The 23697-nt window shown below is 45.8% G+C and overlaps 1 protein-coding gene across 3 annotated transcripts in view; it reads left to right on the plus strand.

Annotated features, from left to right (window-relative positions):
* The first annotated feature begins 20557 nt into the window (after positions 1–20557).
* FRMD1 (FERM domain containing 1) overlaps positions 20558–23697 on the plus strand; it is a 39693-nt gene continuing 36553 nt past the window's right edge. The window contains exon 1 of one of the 3 annotated variants that reach the window (XM_080583995.1): positions 20558–20704. The gene's annotated coding sequence lies outside the window, so the exon portion shown is untranslated. Of the gene's footprint in view, positions 20705–21533; positions 21558–21581; positions 21816–23697 lie in introns of those variants that run through there. The other 2 variants (XM_080583997.1, XM_080583996.1) reach the window with 2 other exon arrangements.

The following is a 23697-nucleotide window of genomic DNA, read 5'->3' on the forward strand; positions in this document are numbered from 1 at the left end:
CAATTAAGCAGGATCCGTGGTTTAATACTTATCTCTGGGTGTGAGACAAGAAGAGGTTGACTAACTTGTAAGTTGAATGCGAGGAGAAGAAGGAAGGGAAGCGCAGTGTGTAGACATTCACCGTGTTCCCAGTGGCCACACCACATGTATTTCTTTGATTCCTTAGAGCTCAGCTACAACTCTACTGAAGTATGCGAATATATAAATAACATACAGCTCATACTTGAGGCTTTGCACAGCTGGGTCTCTCCTCAACACCACTGATAAAGTGTGACTCACAATGAAGCACCGAGAGGAGCCTACTTGGCTGTCTTTGAGGTCCGAGGCTACAAAAATAAACGTTTTCTTCCACCTTTGCAAAATCTAAACTTTTAGACAAAAGTCTTTAAAAAACAGCTGAGTCGTTGACTTTTTAAACTTCATAAATTGAAATAATTTAAATTAATACTGAGCATAAAGCATGAAGGAAATGTTTTATATAAGACTAAATACTTGGTTTAAAGTGCTACAGTATCATTAAGCTCCTGTTCACATATTTAGTTACCTAATGAAAAAGCAGAGAAGAATCCTATGAAGAGAGACAGAGTGTATCTATAATGTATATATATATATAAAAAAAAAAAAAAGATAAATTGCGAAAATACATTTTTGGGATGCTATCCTTCCTGAGATGAGAATGAAGAAATAACAGAGTAGCCTTTCACAGCTACATTTGCTAAAGGCTCAGCTCACAATGTCATTTCCAGACTAAGCTGAGCACCCAGCCTCCTGGAGCATTTCTGATCTGTGCATCAGAGAGGCCTACAGAGAGCAGAGCTGGTTGTAAGCTTATATTCCAGGCACTGCCAGGCTCTCTGGTGCTCTTCGTTCCTTGCTTCCACTGCAGAACACAACGGTGGCTTGGGTCTATGATTTGTAGGTTTGTGTCATGCTGGGCTGGTGTTATACCAACCAAACCACCACCAGGCATAGCGAGGTTGTACCAGGCGGGGATTGAGCAAGTCCATGCTGTCTGACTGTATCACAAACCGTGGAAGGGGAGTTTGAGAGGTAGGCAATTACAGCAGGATCTCCAGCATGATTTACAGCCATGGCAACAAAATCTTTCTCTCATTCCATTATTTTTATGACGTACGTAGATGACTTCTTACATTATTCATTAAAAAAAAAAAAAAAGAAAAGGAAAAGCAGTTCTGTGATGTAGAAAATGTTTTTATGCTGGCATGGACTATATATCACAAGCTGACACAGTGGTGGTGAAATGGTGGGCGCAGAGTAGAGATTACTGGAAGCTTATTGTAGCAACTATCTACCACATCTTTTGGGATTGCTGCAGCCAATTTATGGTCAACACTCTGCCACTGATGATGGGGACTTCTCATGCAAGGACAAAGATGTGAAAGAACAAATCACTTTCTACAGCGATTTTAAGGAGTCTGGTCAAACACTCCCACTCCAGGAGGTTACTGATCCTGTGCCAACTTTCCCTACAGATTCTGCACTGTAATATCAGGTCTTTGGCCATAGCAACAAAACTCACCATCCCCTCTCCCCCTTTCATACCTGAAGTCATATTTCCCTCTGTGCAACAGAACTCAAAACATTTCCATTTGATCTTTTTTTCATTTGTTTTTGTAGTTCCTCACATGTGCCTGAACCTTTACTTCTCTGCCATAGGAGATATTGCTGGTCTACCACTTACGGTGATCTCTGCAATATTTGAAGAAACTCAGCATGTTACAACTCCACCAGGGACCTTGGCCTGTTCTACCATTCATGTAGGACATTTGCTATGAGGAGAGGTCATGCCTATTCACTCAGGTGATGAAGGAAAACTCCTGATCAAGCCTGGTTTTTGGTCCTCCCTGGCCTTCTCCTGAGGATCATGACCACCCTTTAAGATGTTTCCATAAGAGGAGTCGGAGACTGGGGTAGGGATGCCTGTGATTCCTGCAGCAGGGTTGCATGCTCTTTCTCTTTTTCTCCCTTATAGAAGACAACCATAACGGGGACATGGCAGTAGCTGAGGCTCGTTTGAAGTAGAATCCTTAGTGCTCAAACTATGGCAGTAAATGCATGGAAAATAATTGTCAGGGAAAGAGGGATCATTCCTGTTTTTTGCTGTTCCCTAATACCATGTAAGCCTTTTTCTTTATAGCAGAAGTTTTGTGGTCACCTTTTAAAGTGCTACTTTTCCATTTCACTGAATATTCCTGTATTACACAAGGAGGAGAAAAACTTTATCTTCACATGTACAGACAAATTTCAACTACACCATTCACTCACTTGCATCCCTTCCTCACACGCTGCATTGCTTTTCGATTGTCTTCCCACTCCCTGAAATAAATATCTTCCTTATCTCTCAGTCTCACTTGAAATACGTTTCCCCATGCGTGACGCATACATGGCAGGGGTTCAGCAGCGGGGGCTGTGGAGACACCCAGGAGACACTCTAAGGGAGAATGATAGAGGGAAAGACAGCAGTGGAGGCATGGAGCTGGAGTTGCGCTCTTGGAAGGAGGAGATCCATACCTAAACAGGACACCCAGTGGGTGGCCCACACAAGCCCATAAGAAGCACTGAGGAGCAAGGACAACCGACAAGAATGATATGTGAACAAAGGAACCCCAGGAAGAAGCATGGAGGAGCAGCAGACCGAAACCATGATGCCTACCACCCCAGCCTCTGGGCTTACTGAGTGCAACCCACAGCAAGAGCAAGGGGAGGCAGGACACTGGAAGAGGGGAGGAGAGGCATTTAGCTGAAGCTGAGCCCAGGCAAGGGCGAGGAAAGGTGTATACTTACATGGTTGTTTAATTGTTTGTGTTTTCTTTTTCTCAATATCCAAATCGGTGATTAGAAACTTGCATTAATTGGCAATAAATTAGGTAAAAATTCCCTAAGCTGAGCCTGTTTTGCCAGTAACACCACACCGCTCAGCATTTTTTTCTTTGCCTCTTTTTCCTCCTTGCAAATAACCCTCGTGACACTGTGACACTGCCCTGGTGAAACCAGACTGTTTCCACGCAGCCACCAGCTTTTCTGTGCGGTCTAACACCCCATCCCTTCACCCACACTTATTCGTCGTTCAGCCTTGTGAGACCCAGGCTCCCAGCTAACAGAAGACCAAGTCACAACAGGGGTCTGGTGAGCAGAGGGCACCTGGATGTGCTCAACAAAAGGGGGTTGCCCCATCTTTGCGCCCGTGTTGTGAACCCCCAGGTGGGACAGAGAGCAACGTGGCTGAGGTCAGGCTGTGGCGTCCTGCTTTGTGGCCAACGAGCTAGTGGAGCCCGAGAGAAATCTCAGCAGGATGCTTCCTGCTGAACTGAGGCACATCATTCATGTGTGTACTAAGGTACTAAATACAGATTGGAAGGAATTGGCTTGCAATATTCTGTTTGCCTACGCTATCTCTCCTTGCATTATTCACAACCAAGTGTAGCAGATTAGTCTCACGCAGATCTTAACAAACTACTGAACAACTTTTTGGCCCATCTGCTCAAAACTTACTTCATAGCTTTATCCTGAATGCTCGTGTCTGTTCAAACATTTTATTTCTCATTTGAATTTATCTGCCTGCCCCTTCACCTATCACTCAGTATTGAGATACTGGAAAAAACAATTTATAGGGAGCAAAACACTCCATGGTCTTCTTGCTGTTCAGCCAGAGAAATACATCACTTGGCTCTGCTGCTATTCACACAAGAGCCAGAACCAGCAAGCATCAATGTATTCGAATAAAGGGCAAGCAATGGATTTTGCTACTACTCCGAAGGCTGCCTCAAGTCCTATCCTTTACCTACATACTAGCTGAGATCTAGTTTGAGGTCTCCTGGGGATCTAAGCAGTGTACAACCCTTGTGCTGGTTTTACACTCAGCCAAAAGCCTCCAAGGCTCAGCCCGCCCCTGTGGACCCCGTGGGATCTCCCTGCCGAGGGCGGGCAGGGGTGCTGAGCCCTGCCGGGGCGCACACCAGACGAGAGCTGCTGAGTCCAGCAGTGCGATCTGCTGAAAGATGTGAGCAGCCGGAGGGAGAGGAGACTCTGGGAGAGCCAAGTAAGCTCCTAGGGAGTGGTCGAGCTGAACTAACAAAATTCTTTCCCATGCACATGCCTAATACTTAAAATAATAAAAACACCTTTTGGGGACTACTGAGGCATGGGAAAGCCAAACAAAATCTGCTTTGGATTTGCTTTAGTCAGTGGCACAGGAATATCAGAGAGCCTGGTACGCGAACTGGAGATTCAAATACTACAAAACTCCTGAGACTGTGATAAAGACAGACTTTTATTTGCCAAGAGGGGATGTGCTTGTGCAACGTTCATAGCAGTGGTGGACTTACGCTCACTGACAGAGTGGAGTGGTGTTTCTCCCAGAACTAGTGGCATCGCTGCCTTTACTCAGCCCTCCTGCCATCTGCAGAGCCCCTTAGCAATATCATTCCCATGAAGGAAACATCAGAAGCAGGAGGGGACAGAAGGTCCCGGAGGACAGGCTCACCTTGCGTCCTACTTGGCCTTTTCCTCTGGGGAGTGCTGTAAACACAGCAAGATACGCTTTGGGTCTGCCTTCAGCCGTGGGAACAGATTCAGACACGACGCGGAACACGATGCAGAGACATCTGAAACTGTTAGCTCGAATTCATCGCGGTGCAAACATTGCTGGACTGCTTCCAGACATGTTGTAGGACATCTGTGTACTGCTGCACACAGCTGAGCTTGGTCTCTCGTAGCTCAGGGATCCTTCCTTCACAGGGCAGGCAGCCTGCACGGACACAAGCAACCACTCTGCGGATGAACAACGGGACGAAGAGAGGTGTCGGGAGGCGAGGAGCAGCAGCAGCATTCGGTCACAACCAACACGGCTTAAAAGCACTGAACTGGAGATAAAAGGGGCTTACTACAGACGTGTCTCGGGTTATCCAGGGCCCCAAGAAGAATCCAGGCCATAGTTTGTTGATGTTGTAAATCCAGCTTTAGGGCTCTTGTTAGATCAAAACCACTGCATCCTCATGCCACAGGAGTTAAAAAGAATAAGTTGAAAGTAGCAGTAAGTACTATACTATCCAGCCCGCTCATTAACTGCAACAGTTTTCACAGGCATATGGCACAGCAATTTCTCTCCTCAGATGCTGTGTGAAGGGAAGATATAAAGAATCTCCAGAACAAGACTGCAAGGGGGAAAATAGCTGAACTGACAATGCATAATGTCATGTTTACAAAGTAAACAAACTGGGGAGACAAAAGCAAACCTTCTCTCAAGTCTTTAGTTAAAAGAGTGTTTTTTATAGCATGCAGCTTTTATAGCATGCAGCTAGCTATACCACCAGCGTGGCACAGATGGGACAGGGAGGTTTGAAAGAGATGTTCCTTTAAAGTGTTTGCCATGTGCTGCTATAGCACTAGCTATGTTTTAAAATCCTGTTTTAGGAACAAGCAGCATCCACTGGATTACCAGCAGGCAAAGCCTGTCACCTAATTCATTTCCAGTAGCCACATGCAGGGGCACTGAGTTGCAGCACTCAGTGGCAGCCTGGACCTGCAGCCCCAATGGCCAAGAGCTGCAAACCAGCTACACAAACCCTCCCTACTACCTTCTCCTAAAGATGCTGAGCCTATTAACTTCCCCTAAAGATGCTGTCTGAGATGAAAAAATATGGGGCTCTGTAGTACTTCAGTGCTCTCCTCCTTGCCAAAAGCACCTGCTAAAGGATGCAAGCTACCTTGTGCAACTTCACCTTGCCTTACATGGGTGATGCTTTTCTGTGTGTAGAAGAAGAAACTCAAGCAACTGCTGCATGTGGACACCTTGTGTAATTAGAGGAGCATGATAGTATTAAAATTGGGTTCGCTAACGAAACCCACAAACAGGATCTCCATACCACTGACCCTTCTGCTACATCAACACGCTGCAGAGCTACAAAGCCATGCTTTGCATAACTTCCTTGGTAAAGTTCTTGTTCAGCTTCTTCTTAACCAAAGATGAACCAGTTTTGCCTCTGCTGAGGCCAGCTCTGCCCGTACAAGGGGATAGAGTGGCAACGCCATGCACACACATACAGACGCACTTGCATTTACTAAACCTTGCCATGAGAAGTTGTCCTCAGTGACAATTTTTCTGCAAATAAACAAGGCTGCTTCAGTACAAACAGGGGCTCTGGAGGCAACGGTGTGAAGTTGTAGTGCTGTTCTTCAGAGCGGTAACCTGCCAGTGCAGAAGAAGAGGGAAAGAAGGACTGGGACAGACAGACAGATGGTTGTTTCGTGACATTAGGCCAGGAGGTGCTCCCCTCATCCCAGGTGTTAAACCTTCCACAGGATGGCCTGGCCACAGTTGCCCGGATGCACTGTATGAAATTACGCTTAAGATATTCAACACTAAGCCCATTCATACCCTGAGATGTGGAAAATTCAGTCTTGGATCGGAACCTGTTTTTGTTGTTTTTTTTTTTTTTTTTTTTTATTGGCAAAATACCCCGGAGCATGAACCTCTCAGCCCTCACACAAAGGTCCGGAGCGTTTGGCTTGCCGAGGGGTGGGCGAAGGCGGCGGGGGCGAGGTGGGGGGGATTATGCCTCGCCGTTGTTCTGCTGAAAGTGGGTTTGTTTCCGTCTCATAAAGTATGCAAGAATTTTCCCATGCTCTGCTCCTGGCCAGCCCCGAACAGCATGCTTTGCACATTAGCAGCTGATGCTGGAATGTGGCGTTCCCAGGGCAACTATTAACCCCCCATGGAGCCCAGCCAACCCCTCGCTATTGTGCGGGGCTTGACTGAAGGCTGCTTTGTTGGGTGATGTAATGCCATGTATGCAAACTAAGCCAGGGGCACAAATGGCACTTGGAAACTGTTCCCTGACTTCAAAGGACGGGCTGCGTGACTCCCAGTATGGCCGCCTCGCTCCGGCCCGCACCTTCCTGGCCGTATTGCGAGTGCTGTGCCACCTGCCATCGCGCCGCCGCGATGGCCCTGGCACTACGGTGCTGCCATCAGTATGTCCACACACCTTGCTCTGCAGCATGGGTATGCCTGTGGGAGGGTATATGTATGGGTCAGTAAACATACGGGTGGGTATACAACCCCACCTGGGTCTAGGGGATGCAGTCAGGCTTTAGGAGCTTTTTTCTGAATATTTTTTTCTTCGATACATGAATATGGGACTGAAGAGACTGCTGCACAGCAAGAAAGACAGCTGTCCTCTCAGACCCACATCCCATCTATGGACACAGCAGACTTCTGACCCACCATTTTCAGTAATTCATCTAATTCTACAGCACTGTACCCTCAAGAGATATGGCTTCATATTGATTAGAGACTGTCTCCCAAGAGCCGTGACTTGATGTAGACCTAATGCTGTATAAATGTAAAAAAATACATTTTTCTTGTCCCTGAAGCTTTGCTGGGTTCTGCAGGCAATGAATACTGAGAGGAGAATTGGAGGTTTGCCACCAGCTTCAAAAAGAGAGAGCAATGTTATTGTTACATTTAAAAAACATTTATTAGGTGGCTGTCTAATATAAGTTACATAAAATGTAGAACTAGAGCACATCAGGGATTGCAAGGACTAACCAGTTCCTTAACAACACCTTGGGTTTAGTGACAATCTCAGCATAAGACCACTCATAATAATATCCCAGATCAATTGAGAAACAATGGAAATGTGCCTGGTCTTCAAGCTTAGTTTCTGTTCTGAACAAGAAATTGTTGGAAGCATTTTGAAGGATACAAAAAAAAAAAAAAGGAAAAAGGAAAATATGCAACAATCTTTACAATGCATGTTGGTTGTGCTATAGCAAACCAATATGTAACTCCAATTAGGACTGAGAAAACTCCCGCCTGAGAGCCAAAAGCACCCCAATTCCGTATCTATTTGCAGACTGCAGAGCGCTTCAATACTGACATCTCGTCCTAGTACATTTTGGCCCCATTTCTTGAAGATATGTAGGGTGATGGAAGACGCATGTAGACATCAGTGAGTTAAGTGCCTAACATTCTGATGTGTGTTTCTTTCCGTTCACAGTTTTCAGTACCAGGACTTTGTCAAATGGTCTCCAAAATTTCCTGTAGCACTCCTGTGAGGCAGAAACGTCAAGTATAGCTATGATGTTTTTAACCAGTGCAAAATCAATAAATAAAAGGGCAAGTATTTTGGTCATACGTTGCTGTCAGTGACAGAACTGGGACAATAGTCCAATGCATGCGGATGAGAAGAACTCATTTTGATTTCTGGAGGGCAAGGACCAAGGTGCCTCCCTCAGCCTCCTAGCTCACCTGCCATGAGGAAGGTGATTTCGTGATTACACAATTCTTCTGACGGGAATGAAAACTGAATAACAGTGCTCTCTGTAATAAGGACTCAAATGAAACAGCAAATGCATGCTTGAAAGACAAAAAATTCAAAGATACTCTTAAAACAACCTTATGACGCGGAAATAATAAAAAGTGAAAATAAAGCATATAACCTTAAGTCTGCACGTGTCCTTATCAGAATGGCAGCAGGAGGACTTCTGCATCAGTTATCTGGCTCCCTAAAAATGAAGCTGATGAGAAACTTCCTGACCTGCTCTAGTGAGACCCAATCCTGCTTCCCTTGAGGTTATACAAAGCTCCCATTACTTCCAGTGGGAACAGCTTAGCAGTCCTAGTGGTGTGAATGGATGCATTATAATGTCAGTAATAACAAATGTCATGCACATTCCATGATTAGCTAGAAAAATGATGCTAGGGTTAAATAGGCATGTCTCATTCAGATGCATGTCACCGAGCTGGACCCATCACCTAGGTACTGGATGCCATCTCTCCCTTTTTCTCCTTCTCCTATTGCTAAACATGCTAATCCTACGCAGCAACCAAACATCATTATTGCAGGCTTGTCCAAAAATTATGCAGAGACAATTAGCCTCATTGAAAAAGGTATCAAAGACCTCACAGTATCATTCATCTGTCCCTCGGTGCGCACGCACACACACAGGCATCCAAGGGATTTTAAACATAGCTAAAGACAGTGTTTTCATTAGTTCACTGTGAATGGCAGTGACTTCATGCATTAAAAACTCTGCACCTCCCCCTGTGGTGTAACGCCTGTGCCCCGAGATGAATGGCTTCGCTGCAGCTTTTTGTCCTGAAAGGCTAGGAGGGAGATGCTCACCAGCCCCAAGGGAGACTGCAGCTGAACATGCCCTGTTATGATCTTGCTGGCAGCATCAATTGATTGCAAAAAGCAGGTGATTGCATCCCCACCAAAATAAACACGGGGATAAGGGGAACTGAGAGGAATGCTGCTGGTTCAGCTTCTCTGAGGGTATAAGTAGTCAGCGACAGTAAGGGTTTGTACTTCCAGACTGCTTTATTAACGTGAACAGCCACAGTGCTCCTGAGAAGTACAAATGTCATCCTTTGTCTTCCTCCTTCATGCTATACATGTAAAAATGAGGTGTGTTTGACCACAGGATTCCCAAATATAACTCTCAGCATCCAGGTGGCATGTGGGAAAAGAAAGACTAAAAGGGTCACAAGTGGATGCAGGAAGTATCTAGATGTTTGCAGGAAATTGTGTAAGTAGTCTGTTGTGGCTATAAGGTTTCTATAGGGGGGTCTATACGAAATGGTATTATTAAAAGAGAGTTTCTTGTTTGAAAAATGCTTTTAATCTATTTTGTTATCAGTTTTCATGACCACAATGAATATATCCTCTTGCCTACATTGGTTATTTTCTTGTTCGCAAGCATTCAGTGCATACTGATGAATACATGCTGTGATACGGTCATGAGGGAATACCCGAACCACTACAGAGCCTTCCTGTAGTGACTCAACCTACTGAATGAGACACTAAAATTGCTTCACACTTTATCTTACAGAGAACTTGTCAGAGATGTGAAAAAAACCACAACTCTGGAAAATGATGATGATGGCAACTTCAGCTGGGAGACTTGGCAGAGCAGCCACAGGTCAACCAAGCTGTGGAAGCGGAGCACTGGGATCAGCCGATGGCTCTGTGCGATCCTATTGAAGAGCCTCTGGGCCCAAAAGCATGCTCACTTTTTACAGCTCTAGGGGCTATTACTGCTCCCTGAAAGCACTTCTCTGGGACCACCAAGGCTGCAACAATTTCAGCACTGCTCTCTTCAGACCGGGCTCTTTCAGTGGATATGTCAACAGCCTGCTCCAAAAGAGATGGCCATGTAGAGAAGCGCAGCCATTCTATAACCTCAGCTCTTAGGTTCGCTTGAAAATATGAACTGACACTTTCCTAATTCCTTCATTAAAAACATTTACACACTGAAATAATTTACAGACTACTGCTGTCCCCTTAGCAGCCCTATGGAAAATCATTGTTATACCAGATAGGTGCATTTTCACATTGGGCTGCTTTTTAGGAGTGAATCAATCCAGACCGGAGCACCCAGTGGCTGCGCACAGCCTTTAGGAATCTGCAGCTGTTAATATTTAAACTACGAACCATTTCCTAAAGGTGGTGCTGCAGTCAAAACACAATCCATAGGTAGGCAGCAGAAACCAAGGCAGAGCCACTGCTCTTCTAATAAAGAATGATTACTGCCTCCAAGCATAATGCTTTTGACAGGCTGGTCTAAACTCTTGTCGGGGTCACAAGGTTAATCTCGTAGCAGCCACAGGCCCCCTCACTGCTGAGCGTGAACAATATGGTTAACATTTTTGGAACGGAGTTAAATTTCTTTCTCATTCCTAGCCCACACCTGACAGAAGCAGCCCTCTTCTCTGCTTTCATAACCTGCCATCTGGAAGATACCAAATTCTTATCTGGCCCGTTGATCTTTTCTTCAGTCGCTGAGAATGTTTCCCACCGCCGACCAAAAGACCAGAAAACAGAGTTTACCCACCTGAAATAAACTCTGAGCTTTCCTGGGGCTAATTCCTTCAGATCCTAATGTGACTGCAAAACACAGGAATGTGTGACACAGCAGAGAGCTCTCAATGCCAGCAGCATTCCTCAGGCTCATCACCACCGCCATCACAGCTCTGTTCCTGGGCTACTGAGTAAATGCAAATAAATCTTGACAGTGTTTTTTTTGCTCACTATCTCACCGTATTTGGCTTCATTCATCAGTTTATCCTCGTGTAAGACTAAGGGTAGGTTAATACAGGATGGATGATGCCATTTAGCTTTTGTCCCAACAAAGAAGAGATTGCACTTCGCTTGAGCACCTACACTGACCATGCAATATTTACCTTTGGTAAATTAGTATCGACACAGCTACTGACAATTTCACTAAGGGATCTGCCTGTCCTCAAGAAGACTTGTGTCCCACAACTCTGCAGATAAAAATATTCAGACTCCAAGTCCTATCTACAGCCCCAAGTCTTATCCAAACATACACAAGGCTTACCATTCCTTCTTGGACTCAGGCAAGCTTCTTCCTGTCCCCCCAATTCTAGTCAGGAACTTGAAGGTGTCATGCTCAGGGTTTCATGTCCAAACCCCTCTCTCAACTTACCTATGATTAACCAAGAAACTACAATTTTCCATTGCGAGCAGTGCAGATCAAATACTTAAGGCCAAGATCAACAAACACTGAGGTCTTATTTACATGCCCAAATGCATTCAAATCGTTGATGTCAGATGCCTACACAGGAATACACACCTGGGCTATTGAGAGCTATTTATGCTGCCAAATTTTAGGTGAGGCAACCTGTATGGTCAGTCACAGAAGGGAGACAGGCCTTCCAAGGCCAGCTAGAGGTAGGATTTTCAGTTTCTCAAACTGGCTGATGTGCCCCATCCAGGGGAAGCGGAATGTAAGCTGGGGAAAGGCAGGTGTAGATGAAGACCCAAAACTATTCCAGAAGAGAAGAGACAGGGCACAAAAAGTCTGAGGACCCCACCCTCACCCCCCAAGCAGCATCTCTGTTGGCTCCATTAGGAACATGACAGACTAATCTCCTAATTGCAGTTACCCTGGCTACCCCCCTCCCTCTCTCCTGCTTCACATCAGATGCAGCAAACATGCAACTGCCCAGAGATATCAGCCTTCTATTTCAGTGGGTTAGGTGCCATTTCATATTTTATCAAGCCTAATTAACAGCGGGTTTCCGCTGAAAGGTTGTTTGCCACTGCAACATCTCCAGCTGCAGGGTCCTTTCTGTCGCTCCCCATATCCTGACAGGCAGTTACCTTCAAGGAAGGTGCTCTGATTCATCTGGCCCATAGTAAGAGAAACAGCTCGCTTTTTCCCCAAGATTAGTCTTCTGGGGTTGGCCAAATGGATCGATTCACCCTGCAGCTGTACAGTCACTAGACTGCACTCCACAGCAGCAGAAACATATGGCAGAGAGAGGAAGAGGAGCAGAGCATTCCTTTTGGTTGGACCAGCTTAGCTGTAAGCTGAAACCAAACCGTAAATTAGGTGCCTAAACACAGATGGGGGAATTTGCCCCCTTGTCACCCAGGATCAATGCTTAGCCCACACGGTCAGCAGCAAGCCACACTATCTGCTTGCCTCCTCAGCAGGTCATGATAACCCTGCTTTCAGGTCATGCGTGGGCAACATGAGAGAGCACTCTTTGCCATGGGCATCACCGGTATATTGGTGCCAGTGATGTTCCCTGCCACCTCTGGGACATAGGACATGCTTGGATGCATGCGCATAGGTATTTATGCATGAAGTAAAATGGGTGGATCAAGCCTACATTATTTTGGAAAGACTATTTTCTGCTTCACAGAGGTGAGCTTGTGGGGGAAGACCTAAATAGCTAGATAGCAAAAATGCTGTAAGTATCTGAGAGTACTTTTCACCTGTTAGGGCAGGGACTGACTGGCTTTCTGCACTGGACACACGATTGAGAGTGTGACAAAGGGACCTCTATTTACTTTGAAGTACTTACCCTACTTATTTTTACCACTGTAGAACTGCAATGCAGTAAATCAAAAACTTTATGTACGCTGATGCACACAGCTGGCATATGTCAGATAGTTGGAAATCAATACCCATTCCGAATTATCTTGTAATTCTTTGCAACATAAAAAGTGATGAAAAGAAAGTATTTGTCATCTCAAAGCAAGCCAAACAACAGAAAAAAAAAATGGGGTGGGCATTATAATGTGCTATGTACCTTACTACGGCATTTCTCAATGGCCTGAGAAGAGAAGAGCCCACAGCCTGATACCTGGCTAATAGTGCTTTGGTGGCTGCTGAAACAAGGCCTTCCATCAGCTTCCTTACCTGCTTATGTCTACCCTGGCCAAATGCTACATCCAGGGCAGCGCCCAGAGCCCACTGCCTTACCTGGGAATGAGACTTTCCCCTCAAGGAGCTCTTTTCCACACTAGCTGGGCTTCCTCCTGCTAGAACTCAGCTTTGTCCCTGGAGATGGCAAGAGATAATTCTAAAAATTGCTTTCATTGCTATGAGATGAGTATTTTCTTTGTCATTTTAATGGAAGGAATAGAACCAGCTATTTTAAAAAGTAGGACTCATTTATTCATGGGATCACTTCCAAGAGGCTGTGGACATTTTCCTTTGGGGAGAACAATGAAAAAAAAAAAAAGCCAAACACACACAAAAAAAAACCACCATCACCACCACCACCAACAAAAAAAACCACCACAAAACCACCTAAAAACTCAACCCTCAATTTTGAACCAGAAGATTGAAAGCAATCACTACCAGTAACAGTTTTTGAGACATAACTGATACCGACATAAAATTAGAGAACACCTTACCCTTTCAAGTTTCTAAGTACGTTTTGGAAGCAATTGTAAGTGAACCAGGCTGACTTGGGTTTCTCATCTTTACTTGATGTATGATGACAAAAGGAGATAACCTTGGTATAGATAGCATGATTTATTCAAAACTGAAGACACTGAGACATGTTTGCAGTCATTGCAGATTAGGAACCCCTGTGTGCAAGTTTTTTATTACTTTAGGCTTTTTTCCACTTCCCACCCTTCATCTCCAGCTTTTACCTTGTCTTTGCGTGACTCAAAGTACCGTCCCTTCTAAAGGACAGAAACCAATCCCACCAAGGATTATGTTTCACAGCCACATTCTTTATTTACAAGGGGTTTTCAGTGCTCGAGACCTTTTTATAAGATACCTCAGTTGTTTTAATAACTTGATGAAATGTTTATAATGTGATGAAATTGCTTTTAATTCAGAAATACTTTAACAAGGAGAGTTGCAGCAGACATGTTAATACCTCCAGGCAGCCCCTAAAACTATTGCAGTTTGGTGAAATGTGAGTATATTTCTTGATAAAAGCTTTCAATCAGCTCTGATTTTTTTCCAGGAACAAGTCATTTTTTCTTCCTTGAGCATGACAGGTTGAAACATTCATTTCCAAGTTAATGGTTTTGTCTGGGCACTAAGGGACACATCACCCCCTCCAGAGTCACGGCAAAAACAGAAGTATGCAGGGCTGCTATTACAGAATCACAACCAAGCCTCTGACCAGCGAGGTGTTAGTGGTGAAGGACAGAGGCAGAGCCCAGGAGAGGGGGAAGAGAAGCAGGAGGAGGCTGCCGGGGGCTTGTGCAGCACCACTAACTCCGACCCCACTTTCAGAGGTGAAAGCAAAGACTGTCTCACCCCCCACCCTGGGACACCCACCCAGCTGCTCTGAAAGCGCTCACCAGCCATGAGGGGAGACCCAGTTACTTCTCTGACTCATTTACTTCAAAATGCACTCTCTGGGAACTGATGCTGTATCTAGGGCACTTCGCCTGATGTCACGTCCCCCATGAGCAGATATCGCATCGCTGTTTGCCACGATCCCCGGCTTTGCACAGGAGCTGGGATTTCATCCAAACCCCTTGCTCACCGCACAGGTAATGTGATGAGGAAGGCAGTGGGACCTAGGCACCTTAGAAATTTTATCCTGCACATGCTGAGGAGAACAAGAATATTTAAGGAATGTATCTGTACAGCAGAAGATAACTTCTTGTGACTTACAATAGGGTTTTAAGTCAGGTAGAGGCAATGCCTTTTCTTCATGTTTTGCCTTGAGCAATACAAAAATTAGAAACATGCTTTAGCCAGATACTAAATTTGACCTACATTTGTAGTGACACTTGTAAATTCAAATTGTTTCACTCTAAGATCTTCACTTACTAGAACATAACTGACTTCTAATTGTTATTTTTACAACCCTTTGTTTACGGATTTCACTGTTTATTTCCTGCCTTATTATATTCCACTCCTGCTGTCTAATGTCAAAGCTCTTGCTGCTTTGACACAGCATACCAGGGCTAATGCATAACTCATGCATTTACTAAATGGGCAGGAGGGAAAAACAGATGAGCAAGAGCACGGTAAGCACTTGACTGTAATTATCTGTGAATAGGCTTAGGTTAGCAGTGATAATGGTAGAAATAGATTTTACACGTCAGGCTGAATTCATCCTGTGGGTAATTCAAATTGTGCCATTACTTCATGGAAATATTCAGCCTAAATGCAGCCCTCTCCCCTCCCCCTTTTCATAATCCATTTCTTATTTAAGGAGCAGGATGACACAGCCCATAAGGGAATTTATTCTCTTCCCTTAAATTTACAGTGCAGTATCCTCATTGTTGGTTTTCTCCCCGCTTTTTTCCAGCGTTTTCTCATCCAGGCTCGGGATTTCCCAAGGTGGGGGAATCTGAAATGCTGCCTGGTGGCAGGAGGTAGAGAAAGGCCAGGGCATTTGCAAGCGGTGGCCTCTGTTCAGACAATTGTTTCCTGCACGTAGGACTTTGGAGCTTGTGGAGCTGCTCCCAGGCACGTTTACCTCGTGATGCACTGCAGGCCCCCTCCCCACTCCCCCACCAGAAACACCAGCTCTCCTTTGTGTGAAGCCACAAGGCGCTCCGCAGGCAAGATCGCATCAGCCAAGATTACATTTCTTCCACATCCCGATTTGCTGAGGGGTGAATCTGAGGGAACACATAAACGCGTTCTCAAAAAATGGGAAAGGACAATGCTTTTGGCATGAAAAAAAAAAACACCACAGTTATTTTATAGAAGCATCCTTACTAGTTCTGCTGCCTCTAACATTGCTCTAACACTTTGTAATTGCAGGCACTCCAATCATTTGATCTAGAAAAGATCACAGAAATGCAGATGAATATAATGAAAATGTAAAACAGATATTCAGTTGAAAAATAAAACCTGTATTTTATATATATATATATATATAAGCTTAAGCAGAGAAAATAGCTCCAAATTATTTCAGAAGTCAACTAGTTTTTGTAACTAAAACCTTGCTGTTCCCATTAGCTAGTGGTGCTATTTTTTTTCTTTTGCATTAAAAATATTTAAGTTAGAGAGAAAAAGGGAAGAAATAGAGAACAATAGTACAGAAATAATTCCAAATAGAGCAAAAATAAGTACATAGCTGAGAGAATATAAAAGCAAAAGCAAAGCCCATGTGAAACACATCATCTGTGTATCATCAGATAGAGCAGAAGCCATTACCCCTCTGTGAAGTGTGGCTTTGGCAGGATTGTCCTTAGGGGCTGAGAGGAAAACTTGCATGGAATAGAAAGCTGGAGAGATTTTTTTTTTCTTTAAGCAGTAAATGGACAACATTAGGTATATATTTGCCATGCAAAAGATGTATAATTAATGTTGTGATCAAAGTCTAGCAGTAACACAATAAGCACTGAGAATCCTTGGGCAGGGAATTAACAGCACTCACGTGGTTTTAAAGTTAATGTAACTAAAAGTTCGCAATTCAAACTGCAGCACGTGGTCAGGTAAGTCAACTCCTCCTGTGCCAGTACTGTATCAAACACTGACAAACCCCGATGGGGAAGAACTGCTACAGATCATTATATTTTATGTAATGTAAGGGAAGTGGCATTACTGGGAACCCAAATGGGAACTCACACCAACACCTTATGCACTTTGTGTGTGTTTAGCTAGAGATAACACCTCGATGCTGACTGGGTCCTACCAGAGAGGTGATTTAAACTCCTCGTGGCCAGCAGCCATGTCACCACTAGCTGTGATCTCAGGAGGCTGCGTAATGAACACAGGTCTGGGCCTGCATGCAGCTTGGGTTAGGAAACCTTGAAAGGAAGCACAAGATGCAGCAGGAAAGGGCTCTGGGAATTTGGTCAGAGCTAGGATAAAATCATGAGCCTATAATGATAGTAATGTATTGGGATTACTGAAGGACACTATTTCTCTGTTCTGCTTTAGAACTAAAATGAGGCTTGTGATCATGTTAGTAGATGCAGTCCCATGGAGACTCTGTCAAGGCTAAGAGTTACAGTCCCTGTGCTGTAGGGCCAAATGAACCCTTATGATTTATGAACCCATCCTGCCTACCCAGATTGCCCACATGGTTCCCAAAGCATTGCGTTAGGTTGCACTGGTGAGCAGCTGCTCTCTTACTGCCTGAAGGTGTCTCTGTTTCGATGGCAAACCTCACAACGAGGAAGGACACCGGGATCCTCTGGGATTAAAGACTGGATGCACACTGCTTGTAAAACACCAGATACAGCAGGGTATAATACAAAGTTGTTTCCTACTTCCTCGCAGTCACATGGCACATCCCTGGCACAGGAGCCACTCCTGAACTGCCCACAAGCAGTTTTTAGCTCTAGAGTCTTACCTTGGCCTTGCCTGCAGCATCATGTGGGTGATGCTCATCATACAGTGCGTTTGGTTCTTATTTAATGTAAACTGACATCTCAAGAATTATCAATTATAACTATACATTATGCACAGCTTATGGTATAATAATGTCTAATTATAACTAATAATACAAATACTGTTATTAGCATGTAAGCCACCCTGCAATTTTATTAGTGTTTATTGTTTGCATGCTATTATAGATACATGTGATATTTTAAAGTTGAAAAAAAACATAATTCCCTGTCCCAGAGGTCAAAAGTAAACTTGGTTTTGCAATGTTAATCATAAAAGCCCTAGTATGATGAATTGTCCCACTGATGCCATCAATGATTTTCTAGGAGTGAGGAAAGCCAGCAAAATCAAGCTCTATTATGCACTGAAACCATCACAAAATAAGATTTTGCCTCAGAATGTATGCTAACAGAGAACATATCATTATCATCTCATGTGTAATATCTATGATGTCTGTGTACACAATGACAAATATATACAAATAATTATTGCCACTACAAGAGTTGTGTTATGCTTGGAAAGTCTCAATAACGTGCAGCAGGGACCTGACTGATTTAAATGGAGGGTGCAGAGTACTGGGAGCAGCCTTTCATGCAAGAAAGTCAAGTAATTTTTTAAAAGGCTCCCCGTCAGTTCACTGCAGCCACTGCTAGTTCAAATTTTCTTTAGGATTCATTTCATGCCCTCTTTTCTGTTAATAACCCAGAGATCAATCCTCTCTCTAATGAATAGCTGACCTATTCTTCTTTGATTTGCCATTGATTTCTTCTGCTTACTTCCCAACACTTTGCCTGTTGATTAAATGCTAGACATAAGAATGCCTCGAATTTCTGACTTCTGAGTCATCCTCTCATGACTTGAACAGCTTGAAGCCAGCTTCAGCTCCCAGAGATCATTAGTGAAAACTCCTTTGTTTCTAGACACTACAAACAAGTTTCTCCCTGAGCCTCAGTGCTGCTCATGAGCTAGAAAATAAACTGCAGTAACAAAACTATTTCCTATGTGCATTTTTTAGATTATTGTAACAAGAGGAAAGGGATTCTTTTCCATGACCGTGAAGGCAAACCCCAGCTTTCCCTTTTACACTGTGAAATCCTTTCATCTACATGCAGTGCAGACGAGACCATGAGCAAAGACATATGCTTATGCAAACTTTTACTTTTGCATGGAGTCCCTATGACTTCAGTGAGACTCTGCATGAGACACACATTTACAAAAGGAGCTCTACTTTCTGAATGAAGACACTGGTTTATTAGCACTCTCCCACAAATCCCCCCTCTGGCTTCTCCATTACAGAGCAAGCTGGATGAACTTGCTTATCTGCACTGCAGGTAGGAGAGCTGGAGTCGACACGTTCAGAAGATGAAGCGGTATCTCCTTGGAACACAGATATCTCCAGTCTCCTCCAACATTTTGATGTCTCCTTCAAAAACAAACAGGCTAACGCTATCTCCATTTTCCTGCAGCTCTGATGTTTCTCAAAATGCTGCTTGTTTTCTCTAGGGTGACACACAAATTCTGCCAGTCCTAGGGGACCAGCTATGCAGGATAATTACTAGACTTCTAATTATAGTCCCATACCTGACATATTCTAACATATTCCGTTCTGTCCATGGCTAGCCTGGCAGTCACAGCCGAGCTAAGCTTTCCTTGCCCTCCTCAGGTTCTGCGGGAAGGAAACTCAGCTGCGAGAGCCCTGTGGTCCCCGAGGGAGCGATGAGGACCGTGGGTTAACGTGACACGCCATGAAGCACAGCCCTGCCTCAGCAGGCGAGGCGCAGTCCTTTGCTCCCACTAAAGGATCCTGTCACAGACAGATGAACTAGGATTTTGTAAGCGAGCATAATGTTTTCTTTGATCCAAGCCCGGAAGCATGCGGCAACTGTTGAGAGCTGTTTGCTCACATTTCCCGTTCTGAGCTAGCTGACAGAAAGCCCTACCGGCACCGGAGTGCCGTGCTGGCTTTGCTGCAAGCTTCATGCCTTGTATTGGGCAGGTTATATCAGAACAAGTTCAACAGCAGAGCCTAAATTTAGGCAACGGATTCCCTGCCCTTACATTCAATTCTGAAATCCATGCTGGAAAGCAAGTGAGGAGACGTAGGTGACGACATTAAAAGATGCTGACTCCAGCCTGATGGGATCGCTCCCTGAGGCCATCTAATCACCAGCATGATAGAGTACCCTTCCACCCAAAAAGCTGGGATTTTCTCTCCTTTTAGTGAGTTGGATCAGCTTAGCACTCTGCAGTGCTCCAGAGCTGGCACAAGGAAGGTGCTGTAGCCATGAAGAAAGGGAGAGAAGGAGGCAGAGGGCTGAAGGAGAAAGAGGAAGGGACACCAGGACATCTTTGTGCGTGCAGAGGGGAGCTGTTACACCGGCCCATGGAACCGCACATTAGGCTCCTCAGAACAGTCAAGACGCTGGAAGGACGGCTGTATCAGCCTCAGCTTAACCACAGCACGGGGCACGGGGATGTAAAATGGGTCACTGGGCCACCTCCGTCCATCTCAGACCCACGGTCCCTGAGCCATGAAGCGAGGCGCCCCCACTTCTGCTGGGGTAACAGATGAAGCCACCAGCATTTTCGCTCAGAAGGCCACTGCGGGAAGAGAAAGGGCTGGTGACGCGACGTTCCCCGAGCTCCCTGTGCAGCCCCGTTATTACAATCCACCATGGAAGAGGCAGAAGCGAGCTGCCACCTGTGCGCCCCCCCCCACCCCTCCCCTCAGCGGGCGTTAAGGGGCGTAACCGCCGCGGCGCCAACGCCTCCCTCAGGCTCAGCACCGCCCGCGGCGGGGCGCGCGGATTGACAGCGCCACCCACCAACCAGAGAGGGCACCGCGGCCGCGTCCCGCCCACTGCCCGCCCCTCTCCGCCAATCCCCTGACGCACCCGCCGGGTGGGCGTGCGGGCCGCCCCTCCACGTGGGCGCCAGGGCCAGGGCGAGCAGGGCGGGGCGGGTGGCCACGCCCCCTCCCCCGTAGCCCCGCCCCCGGTCGCGGTAGCCCCGCCCCTAACCCGGCTCCCCGGCGGGGCAGCGCCGCTCGGCTCGGCCCGGCCCGGCCCTGCCCGGCTCCCGGCGGTGCCGTCCCGCGGTGAGTGGGGCACAGCGCCCGGCACAGGGGCCCGGGGTGGGGCGGGGGAACGGGGTCCGGGGCTGGTTTTGGTACGGGGGTGTGAGCGGCGGCGAGTAGAGGTAGCGATTGTTCCCTGGAGTGAGCCGACGGAAAGGGGTTGGCGTGGGTTTGTCGGCTTCACATCGTTTTTTTGGTGGTAGAGAAGTTTTGTTTTCTTTGTGCCGTGCCGTGTGGGTAAGACTTGCCTATATTGCATATGCATGCTTCTACCTACACTGCATGTATACGCTGTTGCCTATAGCGCATATACGTGCTGTTGCCTGTATCGCATGTGTGCACGTTACCTACACAGCATATACGCGCTTTCGCCTGTGCTGCATATGTACATCTAATGCCGCCGATGGTGCTTCGAAGCACCGTCCCGCCCCGCCGGCGAGCAGCGCGGCCGCAGCGGCTGCTAGCTCCTGTGCTGCGGGGCCGCCCCGCTGACGGCTCTCCGTGGGCTGCTGCACCCTGATTCTCGGCAGCGGGGGTGGCAGCTGAGCGTGGGCAAGCCGTGGGCTGGGTGCAGGAGAAGTCCTGTTACTGGGAGGAGCTGCTGCTTGGAGAACGGCAGGAGGAAGGTCTTTTCTTTAAGCCGTTTCTTACGCTTGCTTTGTCTTTCCCATCTCTCTGTCCCCTTTTTGCAAAATTCAGCATCGCCACGAAAAGGGACTGTTCTCTGTAAATCCGTTCTCATTCCGTTTCTTTTTTGGGTCTTGACTTTAGTTTTCCCCATCCATTTGCTGCAGGTAACTTCTGGCAGTAGTGTGTGCTCTCTGAAGCTGCGTCTGCTTGTAAAGACCCCGCTGCTTGTGTTAATTCTGTCCAGGTATTGGCAGATCGGTGTTTTCACGCTTGTAATAGAAGCAAGCTGTGCCACAGGCGGTTTTACCTGTCCTTTCTGGAAATCCCTCCATCTCACATACTCAGAGCGGAGAGGAGTATTGATTTAGGACCAGCTGCACTTTTTAGTGGGACAAAAGTTGGAAGCAGACTGATGGGGAACTGACTGAAGTCGGTCTGAGTGTTTAGATCGTGATTCCAGTGCCATGAGATGAGCAGAGGGCTTTCTGCTTCCTCTGGAGAAGTAAGCTTTCTCTCTCTCTCTCTCTCTCTCTTTTTTCTTTTTACCTTGTTGTTACTTGGTACTAAGGCTATTCCTGTTCACAAGAGCTATTTACATAATATATTGCTAAAAACATGTCTGTTCCTATTCACCCTGCAATTCCAGGTATTGCCTGTGAAGTTATAATGATGTCTTCTTTTAAATAGTTCGTAGTCTGTTTACTTCTAGAACTGCTATAAGGTCTTGGTGAGAACTTCTTTTGCAGAGCTGTCAAAAAAAATATCTTGGGTGGTGAGTGGTCTGTTCAGTTCAGCCCTACCCTGCTCAAATGTAAAAACATGAGCATGGTGGAACATTTTCTGCACAGGCAGTCTTGCAGAAGTGTCTGTCAGCTGTTTAACAGATTAAACAAGAGTTTAAATAATAGGTTAAGCAAGTGTTTAATAAAATTGCTTGGGGGAAAAAAAAAAAGACACACAAAACACCTTTATAGCCTTGGTAGACTTGAAAAAGGAGTATGCTATTGGTTAGAGAAATAGCTGATAGGCTTTTGGGTCCTGAGACCTCACCTGTTTCCAAATAGCATGATAGAAGATGCTTTTCTCCTGAGACTCCAGTAAAGAGATCAGGTCTCACTGCTTGGTGCTGTCCCTGCACTTCCTAAACACGCTGACAGTTGCAGGAGCAGGGAAAGCAGCCTGCTCTCCTTGTTGTAAAGCCCTTGCCGTAGCTCTCTGCCCGTGCTTTGCCTCTCCTGTTCCGCATCAGTACAAAGGATGAGCAGTCTGTAGTAAAGAAAGATTTCACTACTTGGCAGAAGCGCACAGGGAGAGCAACCCAAAGTATCTCCTGTTGTTCTCCTTCACTCTGAGGCACCAGACTGTGCCTGACACTTTCTTTACTGCGCTCCTGGCTCTGCCTGCATATGCCCGTGAATGAGCTTTCTGCAAGGATCCGTCCCGAAAGAGTTGTGCCCTTGTGTTTGCGTGGAGGTGGGCTTGCTGTGATTGAATGGCTGTTCAAACAATTATTTTTCCTTAATCTAGGAAAGATCTCATGTGATACTGCCTTGGTCATGCAAGTGTGCACTTCTGCATGGGCTCACTTGGCAGTGCCTTCATGTTGTGTCACAGACACCGAGGCTGGTTTGCGTGCTGTCCTGTATTTCACTGGTTCTTTCCTATGCTTCCGCATTTGCATAAGCCAGTTGATTCTCTTAGTTGCTACTCACTCATAAACTTTAATTAGTGTGCTTGATGTATGAAGCCTGAGGAAGTCCTGCAAGTGACTCTTAATTGGTAAAAGGAGTCCAGTTATGGACTGTGCAGAAATAAACAAATTCATTGTAATAAGAAACTTCACATTGGCAGTCAGATGTGATGGGTAAATGCTATTTTTACATTGCCGATCAATGAGGAGGCAGGATCAGTTGATCCATTGCTCTTTCTGATGTTGTCAGGAGAATGTCCTCCCAGGAAAAAGGCATGCTGACAAGGAGGTGCTTGCTCTTGCTGCAGATGTTTCAATACTGTTTCAAACGTACATTGCTAAGTTTTGCATATATTTGCTAAAACAATGCATTTTAAAAGGCTGCATACCTTTGTGTACAAAAACTGGAAGGTGCACACTTGGACGTGATGGGAAAGCGTAGTCCTTTTTGCCTGGAGGCTGTAATGCTCATTGTTTCTCTCAAAGACTCCTGAATTCAGTTCTGGTTTCAGGGAAGGATTAAACCCAAATGATTCACGCTGAGCTGTCCTCGTGGGGAGTAAACTGCTGAGTTGCTTTTTTCATCCCAGGGGACAGCCAGGTGGAAGCATGGCAGCCACCCTGCGGGGTCCTGCCTGCACAGCCTTGTCACTTCGACGTGCTGCTGGAGCACGTCCTCTGGTGCTCTGTCCTC

The sequence above is a fragment of the Anser brachyrhynchus genome (assembly GCF_964034855.1).
Source record: "Anser brachyrhynchus genome assembly, chromosome: 3".
Classification (NCBI taxonomy): Eukaryota; Metazoa; Chordata; class Aves; order Anseriformes; family Anatidae; genus Anser; species Anser brachyrhynchus.